At 48.2% G+C, this 20,697-nt stretch overlaps 1 pseudogene; it reads left to right on the top strand.

Moving 5' to 3' along the window:
• The first annotated feature begins 12,995 nt into the window (after positions 1-12,995).
• LOC129021045 (golgin subfamily A member 2-like) lies at positions 12,996-20,634 on the top strand (annotated as a pseudogene).
• The last annotated feature ends 63 nt before the right edge of the window (positions 20,635-20,697 follow it).

Below are 20,697 nucleotides of genomic sequence, written 5' to 3'. Positions count from 1 at the left end.
AAGTAATACAGCGAATCATTTAGCATCTCATGACTAAAGTTCATGTACGAAATAAAGGTTTAGATAAATAGAGTGGGTAGGATATAACAATTTTTCTTTAAATTTATATGTGTACACAAAACACACACACAATTATAAGGACCGTGCATCAAAAATCTACTTGTGATTATCCTAGATTACCGGTGATTTTTTTTTCTTTCTTGACTACTTGCTTCTGGGGGTTTTCTAATTTTGTTTTACAGAAAACATGCGTTACTTCTGGAATAAAAATCATTGTAACTTCTTTTTTGGACTAACAGGCTGTTACTTTTTAACTGTAGGAATACATGTATTGTAAAATAAAAAATGTTTGCTATTGTTCTTAAATGAGTCCATGAGCTTGAAGAGTTATATTAAAGATCCATCAAATTTTTGTCTTTTTTTAAAAAGTCCTTACTGGAGTGACCTGTAGATCTCAATTTTAACTTCAACTTCGATTGAAAATTGTGCACAGAAGATCGTTGAGGTTCATGAGGATATTTAGAACTGGCTGAGATGATTTTCTTAGCCAAGCAAAACAAAAGAATCCTACAGAAATAAAATTAGATTGACCCAAAGGAAAAGCTCTGCATTTGGTCACCTGCCCCTCAATTAACCCTACCACTTGGCAGGATGCCACCCCACACACAGTCACACGCCCTGCGGCTTCCTAAGCCTGTTCCACCTCATCACCTATTGCGCTTTCGTCTCCACTTCATGTATTCGCTTAGGTCATTTTTTTTTTTTTTTTTTTGAAGACAGAATCTTGCTCTTGTCACCCAGGCGGGAGTGCAGTGGCACAATCTCGGCTCACTGCAACCTCCGCCTCCCAGGTTCAAGCGATTCTTCTGCCTCAGCCTCCCGAGTAGCTGGGATTACAGGCCCCCGCCACCACACCTGGCTAATTTTTGTATTTTTAGTAGAGATGGGGTTTCACCACGTTGGGCAGGGTGGTCTCGAACTGCCAACTTCAAGTGTTCCACCCACCTCGGCACTTAGGTCATTTTTAAACATGTTACAACTAAATGAAAGAAATGCATTCCAAAGAATAAGGACTCCATGTTCAATGTGTATTGAAGATAGGGACTTTTAGAGTTCTGGCCTATAAATCAGGTGATCAACCACATCACCTGGAGAGGAGGAAAACACGAAATGCTTGGGCAATTTACCTATGCTCTTATAGTCTTTAGTGGCAGAGCAGTGTGTTCACTTAGAAACTGCTGTTTAAAATAGCCAGTGACAGCCGGGCGCAGTGGCTCACACCTGTAATCCTAGCACTTTTGGGAGGTTGAGGCGGGCGGATCATGAGGTCAGCAGTTCAAGACCAGCCTGGCCAAGATGGTGAAACCGCATCTCTACTAAAAATACAAAAATTAGCCAGGCGCAGTGGTGGCACCCGTAATCCCAGCTACTCAGGAGGCGGAGGCAGGAGAATCGCTAGAACCCAGGAGGTGGAGGTTGCAGTGAGCTGAGATTGCACCACTGCACTCCAGCCTGGTGACAAAGTGAGACTCCATCTCAAAATAAAATAAAATAAAATAGCCAGTGACAGCAAGTCCAGCACCGCTGCTGTTCAGTAGTTTCCTTCTCATACTAAAAATGAATAATGTGTGTATCCACGACTGAAATCCTACTCAGTAATAAACATGAACACACTGATTTAAGCAATAACATAAAAGGAGCTCAAAAACATTAGGCTGCTGAAACAGGAATTAAAAGAAATTAAAGAATGTGTAAGCAAAAACTCAGTTGTATATAAGAAAACCCAGTTCCCCCTGAGGAAGAAAAAGAGGTGGAGTCCTTTAAAAATTAACTGCCTGTTTTTCTGTCTGTGGCTGGTGAGCCTTATCTCTCCCTTTCCCAGGCATTGTGAAGACCCTGTTTCTCTAGCTGTGCGGCTGCAAGGTCACTAAGCAGATAAACTCAAGTCGTAAAACATGTTTTTCCTTGAAAAGTAAGAAGTAATGTAATGCATGTCTCAGTTGGAGAACTGTCTTTGTTTCTGGCTTCTGTAATATGCTTCCCCCTGCACAGATCTCCCCCCCACCCCAGGAAATGCTTAAAAGGTAACTTGACTCTTTGTTTGGCACTCAGTCTTTTTAGATATTAATCTGACTGGGCCGGTACACCTAAATAATGATAATAATAATAATAATAATAAATCCTCCTCAACCCCTTGGTCTCTCTGATTCCTAAATTATCCCGCTGCATTTCGAGAAAGAAATCAGATACAAAAGACTACGTACTGTATGATTGCAGTTACCAAAAGGCGACACGAACTTGGAGTGGTAAAAATCAGATGAGCAGCTCCCTGGGGTCAGGGGAGACTGAGGAACAGACGCACGTTGGTGCGTGGGAATTCGGGGGAAGGGGTGATGTTGATTCCAGGGACAAATACTTTTGCTAAAATACACAGAACTGTGCTCCTCACAATCACGTAAGATAAGGAACTTCATCCCACAGAGCCTATTGGCGCCAGACTAGAGAGATAGCCCTCGGGTATTGTACTTTGGCTGCTTTCGTTTCTAACATGGACAGAAGATGTTAGGAAATTTGGAAAGGGGTGTCCTCAAACGGATTTTGTGGCACCTCGTACATGGAGGAAGGGAGGAGGTCGCAGGCCCGCCAACCCCATAGACCAAGGGCACAGACCTTTGTGGGGAGAGGGCGGACAGTGGGAACATTCATCCCTTAGCAGCTCCCTGGGTGACAGCCATGGCCCAGCAAATCTGAAACGCTGGCTGGGTCCTTACTGCGCCAACTGTCCGTTGCAACCACTGTCAACGGCTCTGTGTCCCTCGCAGGGCGAAACAGCCTTTCCTGGGCGCTGGAAAAAGGAGGCCAGAAGGGACAGATTTGTAAAGCAGGGTCGTGCAGAGGCTCCTAAAATGCCAGCGTCGGGAGCGAACGAGCGGAGGAGCTCCTTTTCCAAAGGGGAGGCATCGGCCTCTGCAGCGCAAGTTGACAAACCCTGGGAGCGGGGCCTCCAGCTGCAGCCACAACCTGAAACACCCTCCACAGGTCGCAAACTGGGAAGCCACTGGCCCCGCGGAGCTGCCCCGGCCGCGCTGCCCCCGCCGAGGCCGCAGCTTCGCTCACCTGCCGGGAGACCGCGGGGCCGACCGCCCGCTGCCAGGACACACGGGCAGGTCCCTCAGGATCCCCTCTCCTGGGGCTCGGGGACCTGCAGACCGCGCAGCCAGCGGCCCCTGCTCACTCCGCCCACCAGCGCAGGCTCTATGTTGCAGCAGGTCTCCCTGGGGGCAGCGAGCACTTCCCAGGTCCAGCTCCCTCTCCCCGCCCTGCGCCGCCCTCCCCTCCCCTCCTCTCTGGAGTCGGGACCCTTTCGACCCCGACACTTCCAGCGGTCCCGAGGCTGTCCTGGGTGTTGAGGATGAGCCTGCGGTAGGGCAGACACCTGCTGTTTCCAGGGTAGGCCTGGATCACTGTGACCGCAACTCCGGGGCCCGACTGGCCCAAGCCTGACCCTGATGCTGCAGTGCCACCCGACCCTCCCCGAGCGCGCGCTTGCACACCCAGGCTGCCCCCGGCAGGCAGCGGGAAGCTTCCAGCGATGTGTGTGTGTTTCCATAACCCGAGGCTCTGCTCTGCTGTGTCATCCTGAACACGTGGCTTCAATCCGTTGCAGCGTTCACTGGGCATCATTGATGCACTTATTCCAGCCTCTAACCTGGTCAACTCTACTCAGCCTCCCAGGGTTTCTGGGTCCTCCTCTCCTGTACGCCAGGTCAGGTCTAGCTTTCCTCCCCGCATCGAAGGCCCCCCAGCGTTTATTCACCCCTTGCACTCCCTTGCTCCCCGCATCCTTCCTGCCCTTCCGTGTGTGACTAAAGCGTTTTCTCCGCAGGAAGGGCGAGTCTGGCGCTCCTCTCATTAGACCCTGCCCCAGAGTGTGGGGAGCTTGAATTGAGCGGGAGTTGGCCAAGATGCGAAGCAAAACCGTGAGTGGGACTATAGTACTTCTTCCATCCGTGCATCATTGGGAGCTATTGCCATTCCAGGAGGCGGAAGTTTCTGGCGACCCCTGTGGGGGAGGATCTTGGATTTGGGATGTTTTGAAGAGGTTTCAGAGAAGGAAGATAAAGAGCGTTGTATTCTGCTGGAGAGAATCCCTGTAAGGACTCCCGCGTGGTCCTGCGCAGGAACACTCGGAAGGGCAGAGGAGTTCTGGAAAGAGGCAACGTGCCCGCACAACCCATGAGCAAAAAGCCAAATCTTATTTTTTCTTCCAAAGTGACTAAACCACGGTTTTCCCGCTGCCGTTTGCCAATAGGACACGGTGTGTTCAGAGTGGGAATTCCCAGTGAGCTTGGGGTGGGTTAGGGATGCCTGGAGGGGAGGTTGTGCCTAGCGTAGAGATTCTGGTGCTGGCTCCCAGGTCCTCTAGGATCACCTGTAGAAGGATCTGCAGTTTACAGTCTTGAAAGGCAGTTTCAGCTGTCCTGGCATAAAACTCTTATAAAGAAACAACAGAGGGGTATGAAAGGCGTGAGAAGCAGATCAGTGGGAGGACACTTGCAGGCAGAGCAAGAGAAATTAAAGCCAGCTCGACAGTCCATTTTTAACTCAGTTCAGGTAGCTGCACTGCCTGAAGGTCAGGTTAGCCAAGGAAGGAGATGCTGAGAGGCTGGTCTTTGAAGGCCGATTTCCACTTCTACTTCAATAAACAGAAAAATGGAAAACAAACGAGCCCATTTAAGCCAATTAAACAGCGATGTCAGTGGTTCTCTGGTCAGCTGTCAGATGCCGGCTGCCTGGCAGTCAGTGCCCCCGCAGGCAGCAGAGCCTCTTGCCCTTGTCTGGGCAGCATTACTAATGAGGCTGCCTCTTCCCTGCCTCCAGGGAGAATTATTAGAATTAACATAATGAGTGATCTGAACCAATACTAGTGAAATAAAAAAATTACTCATTTCCATTTCCTTAGAGTATTTAGGCCTAACTCATAAACTAAATGCTCCCATAGGGCCAGAAAGATTATTGGAACTTATAGAAAGTAGTAGTTACTCTTGGCTCACCTGACTAGCTGAAATCTTGCAAAGCTCTTTGGGATTTGACTGCAGAAAACAATTTACCTATGTACAAAAGACTTCAAATAATATCTTTTTGGCTGAATGGGCCTTACTATCAGGGCTTATAGGGTATGAGGAATGATTGAGGTAAAACATACACCTGGAATAATTAAGAGTGTCCATTTTTATCTACTTAAAAGCCTAGAAAATCCATTCTATCCCCAGTCTGCCTCTTCACAGGGTTAACAGAACTGACTACTTTTTTTAAACTGAAGGCTGGAGAAGAATTAGGAAAAACTAAGTGCCATAACAGTCTAAGTGTGAGGTGACACAGTCTATCAGCTATTTTGAAAATGCTGTGGATACAGTGAATCATTTATCACTGAAAGTTCCTCACATTGGGGCACTTCAGGTGTTTAGTAAGTGCAGTGATAAGTTTGTTTTATTGCTCTTTCATTATATCCTCTCACTAATACTGCATAAACAGTTCGTGGGAGTGCTTACTGGAAATAGTCATGAGGAATAGAAAATCTAGTCAGTTAAATAATTTGACTTCCTTTCACACACCAATGCATTATACAACAAACTATCCAAATCATAAGCGAAGCCTGTAACTTAAGTTGCTTTTTTTTTTTTTTTGGAGACAGAGTCTTGCTCTGTCACCCAGGCTGGAGTGCAATGGTGAGATCTTGGCTCACTGCAACCTCCGCCTCCCAGGTTCAAGCAATTCTCCTTCCTCAGCCTCCCAAGTAGCTGGGATTACAGGCACATGCCACCACACTCAGCTAATTTTTGTATTGTTAGTAGAGATGAGGTTTCACCATGTTGGCCAGGCTGGTCTCAAACTCCTGACCTCGTGATCTGCCCGCCTCGGCCTCCCAAAGTGCTGGGATTACAGGTGTGAGCCACTGCGCCTGGCCACTTTTTTATTACTATGATTTATTCATCTACCTTTTTACAAAAAGAAAATGAGATCTCAGTAACAACTGGCAGCAGTATGTTCCTCTGCTGTGTATGAAATATTTAAGTTCTAGGCTTCCTCAGGTATAAATAGAGTATTCATAATGTCATCACTTACATAAAGTATAAATGCACAACACCAGGAATACTGCAAAGACAAAAAGCAGAAATTATGCTTTAATGTATTATTACAGGAAATGTTGTTATCTTGTGCATTTGTGATTTGGAGCATTGAATGTTTATGACTTGTTTCACTTGCCAATTTTCTGTCTTTATTTGGTAGCGGCCATTTATTCTTGAATCTTATTAATACATTTACATTCAGTGCATTGTTTATTTCATTTCATAAACTATGACACCTGAGAGAAAATGACTGGGTTTCTTAATCTGTAGAAATCAGGGAGGACTTATAGGACATGGAAGCTGATTTGTACAGTATCCAAAGTATCCATTAGCAAGCAAGCTCATAGGGTTGTTGTAAGGATTAAAAGAGAAACCCTTATAGCCAATGCTAAATACTATTATTATTATTTTTACTTTTTTTTTTTTTTAGACAGAGTCTTGCTGGGTCACCAGGCTGGAGTGCAGTGGCACACTCTCAGCTCACTGCAACCTCTGCCTCCTGGGTTCAAGCGATTCTCCTGCCTCAGCCTCCCGAGTAGCTGGGACTACAGGTGAGCGCCACCATGCCCAGCTAATTTTTGTATTTTTAGTAGAGACGGGGTTTCACCATGTTGGCCAGGGTGGTTTCGATCTCTTGACCTCGTGATCCCCCCGCCTTGGCCTCCCAAAGTGCTGGGATTACAGGCATGAGCCACCACACACGGTCTTATGTCTTTTTTATAAACAAATATGAGATCTTTAAATGCATACTGTCTCTGGATTCCCTTGGTTGTGCTAAGTTTGTATATTTGGTGTCCCATGTGAAATGCTTACAACCAGACCTGATACTAAGCAAGAGCTTAATGGGTGATATTATTATTACTGCTGTTATTATGGTTCTGAAATTGTAGTTCTCTGGGTCAGTGGCTAAAAGTGGTTGGGGGAAGTATTGTTAAAGTATAACAAAATTTACTACCTTTCCTGTTTGCAGGAAATCTGGAAAGTATTTGCCACTGATTAGGAAAGCCTTTTTTATTATAATACATCCATCACTGAATGGGAAAGCAGGAAGCGGATCTGCCAGTGATATGTAAGAAAATACTGTGGGTTAAAAAATTATCTGGGTGTGAAATACAGAGTTTTATGTGTTAACTTTTCTCTATTAATTTAGGAAATAGTTTTCTGGAAATAAATAACATTTACAGACAATTGAAAGTATTGACGATAGAACCACACAGTTGTTTCAAGCTATGTATGACCATCTGTTAACATTCTGGGTGATAAATTTGGTCATAGTTTTTAATTGTCATTGAGGATGCACCACCCAATGAGATTACCATTTAATGATTAAATATCCAATATGACTCATTTTATGAAATGATATAGCATTTCCTATTTAGTAAGGTAACATGGAAACTTATCTAGTATAAGACAAAAACCAGGCCCAATATATAAAATAATACATAATACTTGCTGTTAAAAGCTGAGAGAATCTTTCAGTAGTGGAAGGCATTGCCTCTCTAAATTTAAGCCGAGAAATGGTTACCATAGCGACTCGTCTCTTATGTAGTTGTATTATTTTGTTCCCTTCATAACAATTGCTATGTATTATCACTCTGTAAATAGAGACGATATGTTTAAATGCATATAATATCTGCTTTTCCTTAGTTGTGGAAAAGTTTATAATTCAGGTGAGTGACCATAGCAGAGAATGTCACGCAGGAACAGGAACATAGAATGGGTTCTTGATATTTGTCTGGGGTACATCTGACAACCTTTACAAATTCCAAATTTGAGAATACTACTGTGGCACATCATTTTTCTGGAATTTCAATGTGCACCAAGAGGAGAGGAACATAAAGCTACATGCTCATGGAGAGGCTGGGTTCCTCACTGGTTGCCCTTCCTGTACCAGCCAGCATCCTATTCTGGTGGACCAGCCTTGCACAGAGTTTGTCAATCACATTTGTATCCCAGCAACATTACACGTTACTTCGTGACATAAACCTGTGGGGTTCCTCAAGAAGAGAACTGAATCTGAGAATGCCTGAGTGATGACTAGATATGGAATTCGGCAGGGTACTGTTTAGAATGGGATCTAATCTCTGTTCTGCAGATTTAAAGTGCATTAAAGTTAAAGAATTTGACTAAGTCACAGAGTGACTCAGTTTTTTCATCTTCATGGTGTAGACGTTAGCTGAATGGACTGTGGAACCTGACTCCTAGCAGTGGCATTTACTAGCTATGTCAACTTGGATAAGATACTTGGCATTTCTGTGCCTCTATTTCCACCTTTAAAATGGGAATTATGGGGAAGGAAGTGAGAGGGAGAGATTTGTTAAAGCAGCAATCCTCAACCTTTTTGGCACCAGGGACTGGTTTTGTGGAAGACAATTTTTCCTTGGATGGGGATGGGGATGGTTTTGGGATGAAACTGTTTCACTTCGACTCATCAGGTGTTAGTGAGATTCTCATAAACAGCACATAACCTAGACTCCTCCTATGTGCAGTTCACAATAGGGATCACACTCCTACGAGAATCTAAAGCTGCAGCTGATCTGACAGGAGGTAGAGCTCAGGTGGGAATGTGGGCAATGGGGAGCGGCTGTGAACATAGATGAAGCGTCACTCACTCGCCCGCCCCCTGCTCACCTCCTGCTGTGTGGCCGGTTCCTAACAGGCCATGGAGGGGGACTTGGTCATGGCCAGGAGGTTGGGGATCCCGGTGTTAAAGGATACAAAATTATAGCTAGATAGGGGAAATCAGTACTAGGGTTCTATACCACAGTAGGGTGACCACAGTTAACAATAATATGTGTGTCAAATAGCTAGAAGGAGGATATTAAATGCTCCCAACACAGAGAAATGATGGCTGTTGGAGATGTTGGATATCCTAATTTCCCCAATCTGATCTCTATACATTGTATGTATTAAAAATTACTATGTACCCCATGAATATGTACAATTATTATTTGTCAGCTTAAAAAATGTCAAAAACCATACTAAATAAATAAAATGGGAATTATAATAATTTTACCTTATATGGCTGTAGTGCGGACTCAACGAGCGAATGCATAATGTGCTCAATGAATGTTAGCCATCATCATAATGATAAATTTTACTCTGACCTTGAAAAATTCCCAAAGCTATGGTGACATTTTTATGAACAGGTAGCAGGGGAGTGTTTGCATACGATCAAGGGTGAGTATAAAAGTGTGTCTTTGGTATATATTCATTCCTTTGGTCAATTGACATTCAATAAGTATTTATTGAGTGTGAATTATCTGTTAGGCACTGAGAATACAACAGGAAACCAGGTATATTTAGTGCCTGTCACCAGAGAGATTATAGTTTAGAAAGGCATATCAAAAAATAAATACGAGATTATAAATAGTATGGTTAAGTTAGGGAAGGTACAGGGTGCTCCAGGAGGACAACGATATAAACACTAATGTGGTTTTTTTTTTTTTTTTTTTTTGAGATGGAGTCTTGCTCTGTCACCCAGGCTGGAGTGCAGTGGCGCGATCTCAGCTCACTGCAAGCCCCGCCTCCCAGGTTCACGCCATTCTCCTGCTTCAGCCTCCTGAGTAGTTGGGACTACAGGCGCCCGCCACCGCGCCCAGCTAATTTTTTATATTTTTAGTAAAGACGGGGTTTCACCGTGGTCTCGATCTCCTGACCTCGTGATCCGCCTGCCTCAGCCTCCCAAAGTGCTGGGATTACAGGTGTGAGCCACCGCGTCTGGCCACTAATGTGTTTTGAAATAAGATTTATAACTTTGCTACTCATCGTGTGTATCATGGACCAAGAGTACCGACATCACTTAGGAGCTTGTAAGGAATGCACAATCTCAGGCTACACCCTGCAACACTGAAATAGAATCTGCTTTTTAGCAAGATTTTTAGGTGATGCATACTGTATGCAATTAAAGTTTGAGAAGCACAGATTTTAAACAGAATGAACAAAATCATAAGACAATTGAAGCATTTGTAAAATTACCTCAGGGCTAATTAAGAAAAAATATTTCTTGAGTACCTACTATGTGCAAGGCCTTGATGCAAGGTGGATAGAGTCTCAGCTGGGCAAGTGTTTGTGGATTCTCCATGGCTCAAGGCAGATATAACAGCCCTAAGGAAAATAATCCATCCTGTGTGGTTCTTAGCTCCTGGGCCTGGTTCACTGACCACACACAGCTATTTGAAAACAGTCTGGTTTTCAGAGAAGACTATTATGTAAAAATTAAGTCCTGTTTTAATAAACTGGAGACACTATCAAACCCTGAATTATATTCAACCTTGATGGAATGGGAGCCTATAATATAACACAAGGGAGAGGCTTATATAATGAAATGTATTTAAAGTAATTGGTCTACGGAAAGTGGCATTTGGAAACCACAAATTTAGAAGGAAGAAAGTAATACAGAAAGATATATCTTATTACTTCCAAATGGCCCTATGACTTGGATGTTATTGTTCCAAATTTAGGAATGAGGATGAGGAAACTGGGACAAAGAGAGTTTGGAAACCTGCCTTGGGTTACACAAGTCGGGCCAGGATTTGAATAGTGTTGCTCTGTGAGTGGCTGATTTCAGGAGGGAAGTTCAGAATAGCTGAAGTGCATGATGTGGATGGACAGAGATTGTTAGAGGAGGGAAGTGGGGAACTGATGAGAAATGAGGTTGGAAAGGAAGGATGTAGAAGTCAGATTCCAAAGGACCTTGCAAGTCTTATAAAGGAGCAGCTTGAATATGACTTAAATGGTAGCCATCCTATCCAAACTTCAAATTCCTGCTTTAAAGTATTTCTGGAGCTCCTTCATCTTGCTTGATGTAGTGAAGAATATAGTCCTGGCTCAGCTGCCATGACTTAAACACGACAGACTGTATTCCAGTAGAAACTGATTTTGGTTGAGGAGATTATTTTACCCTAGAGTAAAATAATCAGGAAAAAAAAAACTTCCTTATATGAACTTGTATCTTCCTAACAAACAGCATTCATTGTCTATAGTTCTTTTTGCTGAGACATATTTATTTTATTTTAATCTTTGGGTTAGATAGGACACAATGGACTGTCCTATTTTGTGGTAAGGGTGCCTCACAAATAATCTGTTATAAAAAATAAAGTATTGCACTTTGTGAATGTTTAATATAATTTAAAAGTAAACTCAGATTCAAAGTGTCCCTTATATATAACCATTATATTAGAATTCTTCTTTTTTGAGTGGAAGAGGAAGAAGAGTTATTTTTAGTATACATACTATTGTATATGGAGGTGTTTCATGCATGACAATGACATTTGTCAAGTATATTAAGGCAAATGATCAATTGACAAAAAGTGTGGTGCTCTGGGAGGATGGGGGGACTCATTAAATAAGGAATGAGCTAGTGGCTACAAGAGGCTACATTCTTTTTTTTTTTTTTTTTTTTTTTTTGACAGAGTCTCCTCTTTCACCCAGGCTGGAGTGCAGTGGCGCGATCTCAGCTCACTGCTACCTCCGAGGAAGCTACATTCTTAATCCTGGCCAATCATCTTATACTCAAAGAGCCAGGAAAAAAGAGTGTGTGTATTAGCGTTCTCCAAAGAAACAGTACCAATAGGAGACACATAGATAGATAGACAAGAAAATTTACTAAGGGAACTGACTCAAGGGATTATGGAGGCTCTTCTGAAATAAAATGGAAGTTTTGTCTTTGTGTCTGCTTGAGTACCTGCTCAGGAACCCTGAATTTAGTTCTAGGAATGCAACAAATTCTAATTTTTGGATTGCTAATTCAGGGTTAAAGAGAATCCTGTACATTCCCACTTTATTATCAACCACCTTAAATGTGGTTAATTATGTGAAATTATGGTTAAGGTGAGGGGTAAATATGGAGAAAAAGAAGGGGGCTTCTCTGTATTCACTAGACTTTTATTTCGTTCCAGGGCTTATGACAGAGCCCAAGAGAGTCAGAGAAGCTTTCTACAAATTCAGCTGTCGCATTCATTTTCTTACACACTAGAGTTGCCACTTAAAAATACTAAAATAAAATAAAAAAATTAATGTTGACCATCTAACAGGAATACTTGACTCAGCTACTAAGTTACAAATTTGCTTCATTTTTGGAAGACATCTAGCATCTGAGAATTGGACTGTTCCTGGAAGTTCACTTGGTAACTTCGGGTAAGTCTTGGTTCATCCTGGAGAGGATCCGAGGGGAAAGCCTGATGGGACCCACGGCCGCCCTGAGAAGAAAGGGGTGCTGTGGGGTGTGGGAGGAGGAGGAGCTGGGAAGCAGGAGCGCCCGCGACTGGATCTAGCTGGAAAGGGGGCAGATGCTCTCCGGGAATCAGGGTAGGTACCCTCTAGGAATGGGACGTTCCGAGAGGCGGTGTGTCTGGAACATTGGCTAGGGGTCCTTAGAGGTGATTTCCGGGAAGGGAAGGTCTGGGGCAGGGCTGTGAGGAGTCAGGAAAGAAACTGTGGAGTACGTTCCTCATCCACTTCCTGAGCCCTAGGTTCCGAGGCCCCCAGGTCAGGGGGTTCAGTGGCGCAGGAGGGTCCAGGTCAGGAGTTGGTGAGTCACCTCTCAGGTCCACCTGTAAAGGAACTCTGACTCAGAGCATGAGGGTAGCCCAGGAAGCTTCGACTTCACCCAGAGAAAGTCCCCCCGCCCCTCTGCCCCTGGAGCAGGAGGCACCGCCCCTCTCTCACCCTTAGAACCGGCGGCCCCGCCCCTTTCCTCCCCCTAGAGCCTGCGGCCCCGCCCCTCACCCTCTCCTGGAGTCAGCGGCCCCGCCCCTCTCCCCAGAGTGGGCGGGGCCGCAATTGTCGGCTCAGCTTTCCTTGTGACGCCTCACATCCCCCTGGGTGCGCTGTTGCCTGGCTGCGCTTCCTTTTTCTGTCATCTTTCGCATCGACCAATGGGTTTGGAGCATGGAGGCCACGCCCCCCATCTCTGCTCTAGGTGGCCCTGGTTATACCTCCTCTGGTCAGTCTCACAGCTGCGCGGTGGCAGACAGGACTTGTTCCACAGTGGTAACTGGGATAGAGCCGATGTGGCCCCAACCCCACCTCCCTTCCCGCCCTGCCATGTGGGAAGAAACCCGACGAGCAAATTGGCAGCAGCAAAGAAAAAGGTACAAGCGCCTGGTGGCAGCCCAACGACCCAGCCCCAGGTGCCATCTGCTGGCAGGACCGCGGCCAGAGCTCATGCCACTCCCGAGGCTCACTGGGCTGGGCCCCCAGCTGCCTCTGGGCTCCCTCTACCAAAGTCTTGTCAGTGAGCCCCTCCCCTCAACAGCCCAGACCCTGCCTGGAGTGAGATTTGCTTATTTACCATGAAACAGATCTTGGGAAACTGAACTTGACACTTGAATCTTCCTCATGTCTCAACCTAGGGGACTTTGAGTGCCACAGGGTAATATGGGGCATCTTTCTGAAGCATCAGTTTCCCTTGATTCTCTTCAGAGAGAAAAAACGTTCATGGACTTAGGGATGACAGTCCCATAGATTTCTAAGAGTATACCAAAATTCACTCTGAAAAGAGGCTTGGGTTGTCCTCTTTCTGTTCCATTCCCAGATGTAACAGAAAGGCTGCCTTCTGCCATGAGGACTCATTGATGTAAGAGTTTGAGAGGTGCTGCTGCACTTCCTACACTAACAGACATGTGATGATGTGTGACTCTAAACCACACAGTGCCCAGTTCCTGCCTACTTAGTGTCTGTTTTTCTACCTCTGCCTCTGGTATTGGGCCCTGGCAGCTGCTGATTTGTGGCAAAACCCCAGAGCTTGGAGTCAGAAGACAGAGTTCAAGTTAATTATTGCCCTTTTTAAGCCGTGGTATCAATCCCTTTCAGTCATTAAGTCATTAAGACAACACCTTGTACAGTTGTTTGTGGTAATAAATCAGATGGCATAAAAGAAAGTTCTGTAAAAACTGTAAAGGCAGATGTGACTGTAGGGACTTCTCATGAGTATTCCTGCTTTTCTTTTCCACAGTTGAGAGACTATCAGTGGAGGAACAGCCCTGGTGTTCCTACAGGAGTGAAAAAGAAAATTAAAAATTGCAGTAACCCCGAGACAACCACTTCTGGTGGTTGCCACTCACCTGGAGATGTGAGTCTTGGCTGGCCAGGCTCCTGGGAATAGGGGATCCAAGGAAAGTAGAGGGTACTTGTTAAGATTGTGGAAGAACTGTTGGGTCCTGCTTAAGAATTCTGGATTTGAATCCTACCTCTCCATCTGCTAGGGATATGATGTAGGGTGAACTTCTTGAGCTCTTTGGGCCTCTCTTTTCACATCTGTAAAATAAGGGTGGTATTGTTTGACTTACACTTGTGAAGCTTAAATGAGATTTGTTATTATTTTTATGTTAATGCCAAGTACAGGTCCTGCCGTAAACACCCAGGACACCCAGGAAATGGTAGTTGCTGTTTCATTTTCCTCATCCCCAGTCTCAAGGGAAAGCCAGGCCAATGGGAACAGCCCCTTGCCATCAGGCTGTCTCTTTTGGAGTGACTGAAAGGGCCCAAGGGTGTGATGAGGAGAGCCCCAAGCACTAAGATTGGGAGAAGATCTAACTTTTGAGCTCATCTTTGCCACCAGCGTGCTGGGTGACCACAGAAAAATCACTTCTTCCCCTTGGCCTCTTTAACTCCTCTGTAAGATGACACTGGATAAGATCAATGTCTTTCAGACTTGTTTTTTAGCTGGAGCCTCCTATGTTGAAGCGAACCCTTACTCAAAAGTCTGGTTTTTAAAATGGAGGTGGAGGTCTAGTGCTCTACCAGATTTATCCCCACATCCTGGGCCTGAGGAGAGGGGTCCAATGAGAGTATTCAGAGCAGCATTGTCAGGTGACTCCACCCTGTGTGACTGCACCACTCAGGGGACTTTTCCATCTATTTGTTTCTGCCCCTGGCAAGGCAGCAGGCAGCCATTTGGAAGGCACAGGCCCTGGTCTTGATCTCCTCTGCTCTTCTTCAACATTTCGTTTCCCTGAAGCCACCTCTTCCTCCTCCCCTGAATCTCTTGCCTGTCTCTAAGCCTCTTCTGTCTTTGTCCGCCTGCCCTTGTTCTACCCTTTCGGCCTCTGTAGATTCTCCTTCCTCCCTCTGCCAAGCACAGCCGGACACCCACAGTGCCAACTCAGAGAGGGAAGAGCCTCCTCACCCAAGCCCCTGCAGTCCAGAAGACAGGAGCTCCAGGAGGGCCCCACCCTCACACCCTACCTCTCCAGATGCTCTCTCCAGCTGTGCATGCCCCTGAGGCTCCTCTGGTTTGGGGGATACTTTGCCTCTGGCTTATTTTATGTTGCTGCCATTTCCCTTCTCCCTGTTTATGTCTGCGTCTTCACCTGCTTGATTGATTGGGTTTTTTTTTCCTTCACCCACGTCTTTTATTATCTTGGAGAAAGTGAGACATATCTTAAAGGTTAGAGGTAATTTGGGAATAACTTTAAGAGCAGACATATGGAATTTGGGGCTTTTTTTCTTAGAGACAAAGTCTCACTCTCTCGCCCAGGGTGGAGTGTAGTGGTGTGATCTCAGCTCACTGCAACCTCCACTTCACAAGTTCAAGCAATTCTCCTGTCTCAGCGTCCTGAGTAGCTGGGATTACAGGCGCCCACCACCACACCTGGATAATTTTTGTATTTTTAGTAGAGACGGGGTTTCGCCATTTTGGCCAGTCTGATCTTGAACTCCTGAGCTCAGGTGATCCACCCGCCTCAGCTTCCCAAAGTGTTGACATTACAGGCATGAGCCACCATGCCCAGCCTAAGATCTTTTAAAAATTATTTAAGTTTTTATTTCTAAAGCAAAGTAACTTGACAGTAGAGATCTTTATTGACCGAGTTGTACATTAAGCCTAGCCCTAGCCCTTTGAAGGGGCACTGTGTGGAACAGCCCGGGGTCCCCAGACCTAAACTTCTCACTCTTCACCATCCAGTTTTCAAGCTGGTGTGAAGCCCCTGATGCTAACCAGCAGTTATGACAGGCCATGGAGGAGCGGGCACAGCTGGAAGCACACCTGGGGCAGTGAGGCTTTGCAGAGGGAGGGATGTGGAAGGAAGATGACCTCAGGTGGCCAGGAGCAGGTGAGGACCAGTGACAGCCCTTCCTAACTTCTGTGCCCATTCTTGCAGGTAATGGAGGCATGTAGACAAATACAACTGGAGAGGGATACATTTGCTGAGATTCTTAAAGGAGAGAGAGCCACGTGGCAGCAGAGGATGAATCAGATGTCGGAGCAGGTGAGACCTGACACTTCAGCCCCCACTTTAGATCTTTCTGGGCATCTGTAAAATGGGAGGGGTGGTCTTGGGTCTGGGCTTTGTGGAGGAGGGGGCAGAGAGGGAGATGGTAGCCTGTCCAGCCAGCAGCCTCCCCTCTCCAGGGCCCTTTCCCCCTGTGCTTTGTGCAGATGTGCACACTGAGGGAGGAGAAGGAGTGTATTATGAATCAGTTACAGGAGCTGGAGACAAGCTTGGTGGAATTGAGAAAACAGATGAGTAAGCTGAGGCTGGGGTGACCTGGGAGGAGGGCTGACATCAGAGGGTCGTAGGGGGTGGGTTAGAATGGCCTAGGGAGGTGGGTGGATGGAAGGACTTTGAGTCAGAGGAAAAGAGGTATATGCCAGGAGATGACAAGTCTGGTAATATCCATGAGCCCCAGTTTCCCAGTCAGCAAAGAGGGAGGAGTGCCCATTGTCAGCCACCCACACATGTCTGTATCTGTAAGTGGCTTGGAAGATTGGCTACCATCCAGGTGTGGGGAATCATTAGCAGGGAGGCCAAGTTTGTGGAGCCTGAGAGGAGCTGTGGACCAAGAGGAAGATTTTTTTTAAAGATTCCAGAGGCCCTTATTGTCTGCTTTTTTTCTCAGCTGAACTCCCATCCCTGGCACCCCCAGCAAGGCCCTCCGAGGTGGAGCAGCAGCTACAATAGGAGGCCGAGCACCTGAGGGAGGAGCTGGAGAGTCTGGCAGGACAGCTCCAAGCCCAGTTACAGGACAATGAAGGCTTGAGTCGCCTGAACCGGGAGCAGGAGGAGAGGCTGCTGGAGCTGGAGCGGGCGGCTGAGCTCTGGGGCAAGCAAGCGGAGGTGCGCAGACAAATCCTACAGACCATGGAGACCACACCGCTGTCAGCCACACCCTCTCCCAGACCCGTGAGGTCAAGGAACAGCTGGCCGAGCTGCAGAGTGGCTTCATAAAGCTGGCGCACGGCCCCACCTGGGGAGCCAGCCCTCCTCCCTAGCCCTTTGGGCCTTTGTTTTGCCACCTGTCAAATGGGGCGGTGTAGCCCTCACGTGAAATGGCACTTCTGAAGGCACCTGTGAGCCACAGCCCTGCTCCAATGGCTGTGGGGAGGTGGGGATGATTTTTCTAACCTGACTTCACCCTTCCCGGTGCCATGGGAGGCAGACACCAAGTTCTGGGCTCTCCAGCTGCAATGAAGTTAGCATCTTCTTCGCAGAGGTGCCAAGGATTAAATGAGATAATACGTGGAGAGCATTAGGCACGTCGGACACTTAGCAGATGATGGCTGGCTCCTGCTTTTCCACCAGTCTGTGGCCTACAGTTTAAGTGGTGGGAAGAAGAGTGTGAGATTTCATACAGGGAAAGAGGCATGGGGCTCTAGGCAGTCACTTAGGCCTAGAGAAAGGGGCCACGGGTCTGGGCAGGAGACAGAGCCCTGCAGTGCCCTAGCTACCCTATTCATGGGCCCAGAATCTGAAAGCAGGCCACCACCTGCAGGTCTTCCTGCAGGTGGAGGGGAACAGCCAAGAGGCTCAGAGTCTGCAGCAGCAGCGAGACCAGTCCCTGGGTCCCCTGCAGCAGTACGTGGCCGCCTGTCAGCAGCTGAGCTCTGAGATGGAGGCGCTGCACAGGCAGTTACTGCTGCAGACCCAGCTCATGGACCAGCTGTAGCAGCAGGAAGCTTAGGGCAAAGCGATGGCCGAGATGGCCCACCAAGAGTTGCGGGAGACCCAGGTGTGGGAGTTGCTGAGGGTGGGGCCGGAGGGGGATGACCTGGCAGCCTCTGTGCCTTCAACTCTCTTTCCCGGCCCCTTAGGAGCACCTGGAAGCTGCCAGCCAGAGAACCAGCAGCTACAGGCCCAGCTGAGCCTCATGGCACTCCCTGGGGAAGGTACGGGAGACCACTCAGAGGAAGAGGAGGGAGCCCAGAAGGAAGGGGGGACTGTTAGCAGCATAGGATTGAGGAGTTTAGAACAGCTGGTCACTATGCCAACCAGGTTTCTGTGTTAAGTTCGGCATCAAAACGGTGACCTCCTGGGAGGAGAGGGGCCACCAGGTTGCCTAAGGATGGGTGAACTGGCCCAGGTCAGAAATGAAGCAGGTCAGAACTCCCCTGCCGGGCGGTAGTGGAACTCAGCTTGGGCAACATAGCGAGACTTTGGTTCTCCAAAAAAAAAAATAATAAATTACAGCTGCTCATTCCCCTCTGGGGAGGGACTAGACTAGGGTTATACAGTGACGGTTGAGGCAGAGGTGGGCCCACCCTACTTTCCTTGTTGGGTTGCGTGAGGACCCCTCTAGCTACGCACCATAGAAGGTAGACTGGACGGAGGTTGGGGGGAGGAGGGGGCGGGGGCGGGGAAGGAGGAGGAGGAGGATTAGGAGGAGGAGGAGAAGGAGAAGAACAAGAACAAGAAGAAGGAGGAGAAGGAGGAGAAGGAGGAGGAGGTGCCTCGGCCCATGCCGAGCATCCTGCAGGACCTGGAAAGCCAGGAGTCCATGGTGAGCCTACTCCCCCTGCCGCACCTTTGCCCCCTCCCTCTGTGGTCCCTCCCAGACCCTCTTATGCTTTTGGTTTCCTGCTTTCTTATTTCTCTGGACCCTCACCCCTTTCCTGGGAGCCAGTGGTCAGATACCATTTGACCTGTGACCAACAGGTGCACACTCTGAGGCCCCAAGCGAAGGGCTCCTCTCCACCTCCCTGCCCCGTTGGTCCTGTGTATCCCCCAAGAAGAATGCACACCTCTTGCCTGCAGGTGGCATTTTGAACATCAGCTGTAGCCAGTGCAGACGGGGAGCAGGCTCGGCTCCGTGGGCAGCTGAAGGAGCAAAGGCTGCACTGCCAGCGCCTGGCTCACCTGCTGGCCTGGACCCAGAAGTAGCCAGAGGCAGCAGCCCCAGCCCCAGGGACTGGGATCTACTCTGTGTGTGGGGAGACCCACCGGGCCATGCAGGGGGCCATGGAGAAACTGCAGGTGAGTGAGTCTCTCCTGGCATGGGCCAAGAAGGGTGGGAGCGAGGCAGTTCGCTGCCGAGATGTGACCCCATTCTTTTGGCTCCAGAGCTGCTTTATGCAGCTGATGCAGGAAAAGGTGGACCTGAAAGAGCGGGTGGAGGAGCTGGAACATCGCTGCATCCAGCTCTCTGGAGAGACAGACACCATCGGTGACGCGGAGGCCAGGGCACGGCAGGGGGAGCTGCCCAGCGGGTGAAGGGAACCCAGTGTCTGAGCTCTGTCCTCTTGCAGGAGACTACATCGCCCTCTCTCAGCCAGGGTGCAGCGCTGAAGGAGCAGCACCGACAGGAGGAGGAGCACATCCACAGGCTAGCCCAGGACAAGGAGGAGATGAAGGCAGGGCGTGGAGCTTCTCCACCCGGGGGGGTGGCTGCGGGGTGGGGTGGGTTCAGGCATGGCAGCTGAACACCCTTTCCTCCAGGTGAAGCTGCTGGAGCTGCAGGAGCTGGTGTTGCGGCTTGTGGGCGACAGGACCGAGGGCCATGGCAGATTCCTGGCAGCTGCCCAGAGCCCTGCTCGTGAGCCAGCTCCAGGGTCCTGAGCCCCCTGGAGCTCAGGGCTGCTGACAAGCAGGGTGGTGAGTAGTGCCCTCAGGCGGGGTGCGCAGGCAAGAGCAAGGGAGGCTGGCAGTGTGCTCAGAGCCCTCTTCCCTCTCTCCAAAAATCTTTGCCAGGTGACCCTCGCCGGCAGCGTGGAGCCTGCACAAGGAGAGGCCGGGGAGGGTTCTCCCCGCGACAACCCCACTGCACAGCAGATCATGCAGCTGTTTGGTGAGATGCAGAACCCTCAGGAGCACCCAGGCTTGGGCAGCATCCCCTGCATTCTGTTTTTCTACCAGGCTGACAAGAACCACCAGGTGAAGATCACCCTCGTCTGAAAGCCAATTGCCTTCAGCAAAGCCAGGAGAAGGCGGGTGGGAGCTTCCGCCCACACCATGTCCCTCCCACCCGTTTGCAGTCACCCCTTTACCCTTAAAGTAAATGGATTTAGCCATACTGCTTGGCCTGGCGTATCCTGTTTCCCTCACTGGGTCCTGGGGTTTGTGCCACTAATGGGGGCCCCAGAATGTCTGAGCATGTCGAGCTGGGCTGCTGAGGACCTTCAGGCCTGTTACCTGCATGCTGCCTGGTGACACCTGGGGGATTCCACAGGTGGAATGGCACCCATGGGGGACAGTCCGGCCCTAATGGCCAACAGGCTCAGAAGCCTGATCTCTCGGTGGACGGGAAGGCAGGGTGCCAGCACCCAAGGGCGCTGACTTTCATCTAGCCCAGGCAACTTCAGTCCCATCCCCCTGCCTCCCTCACCTGCCTGTGCCTGGTAGCCTGTTCC

This window comes from Pongo pygmaeus, chromosome 20 (assembly GCF_028885625.2).
Source record: "Pongo pygmaeus isolate AG05252 chromosome 20, NHGRI_mPonPyg2-v2.0_pri, whole genome shotgun sequence".
Lineage (NCBI taxonomy): Eukaryota > Metazoa > Chordata > Mammalia > Primates > Hominidae > Pongo > Pongo pygmaeus.
This window is presented reverse-complemented; position numbering and strand designations above follow the sequence as displayed.